Source organism: Schistosoma mansoni, chromosome 1 (genome assembly GCF_000237925.1).
Source record: "Schistosoma mansoni strain Puerto Rico chromosome 1, complete genome".
Lineage (NCBI taxonomy): Eukaryota > Metazoa > Platyhelminthes > Trematoda > Strigeidida > Schistosomatidae > Schistosoma > Schistosoma mansoni.
In genome coordinates, this window is record NC_031495.1 from 44,227,831 (window position 1) to 44,228,869 (window position 1,039).

Consider the following 1,039-nt stretch of genomic DNA (forward strand, 5'->3'; position numbering starts at 1 on the left):
CTGTTTTTAAAAAACCAAGACGAGAACTATTGTAAAGTAAAGACTTTTTTCTTCGATCAGAAAGAGTATTTACATTTTGAATAGATATTATTTTATTTCGGTTTATGTAGAAAGTCGAATTCTGTAGAGTGAAAATTATCATTCTTTTTGACAAAGAAAAATACTACGGACACACAACTATTATGTACGGCAATCAATATCTCCATCTGTATCTCCAATGTTACCGCCGGTTGCAACCTACACAAGATATCTACTGTCCGTCGACCAGGTACCATCAGCACCAGCCTATAGTGGGAGACAACTATAGAACTATAGGGAAACCAGAGATCCTGGTATTTTCACGGGATCCATTCTAGGATCATAACTATAGAATGTCATGTTATTTGATTAAATTATTTGTTTGATTCTTTGCATAAATTCAATTTTTTATAATACTGTCGCTTAAATAGTTTATAAATGAGAAAATGTTTTCTTGTTTTTCATGTTTGTTGTTTTAATAAAATAACCTTTATTTAAAATTCTACGTTTAAGTAATTTTCACTTTTGTTTCGTTCCGTACAATTCTACTTACAAGTTCTGTTATACAATATTGTTTCCAACTAATTGCAGAAATAAAATGATGTAATTGTGTCCTGATTAGGTTAATATTATTGAGGATTAATGAAAAAAATGGGTTATTACTCGATTTTCGTTCTAGTCAAAATTCCATTTGAATCACTATCAAATAAGCCATGATAAATGATGATTCTGAAAACAAAGTTTGTTAAACAAACTTTATATAAATTTACTTAGTATTGTTTGTATCTCCCCACTGATGTTTAGGACTGCAACTGGTCAGTCTCTCATAGGCCATATGTGCATACTGTGTGCATTGCCTCGGTATAGCCTAAATTCACAAGCATTATAAGCAAAGATGGATAATGGTTAGCAGTGGAATCCACGACGCGCGTTTCTTCCTATTTAGGACTCGTCAGCTGGATGTACCTGCATCTCAGAGTTGATGTTCACTCTGGGACTCTAACCCCGTACCTTTCGCTTC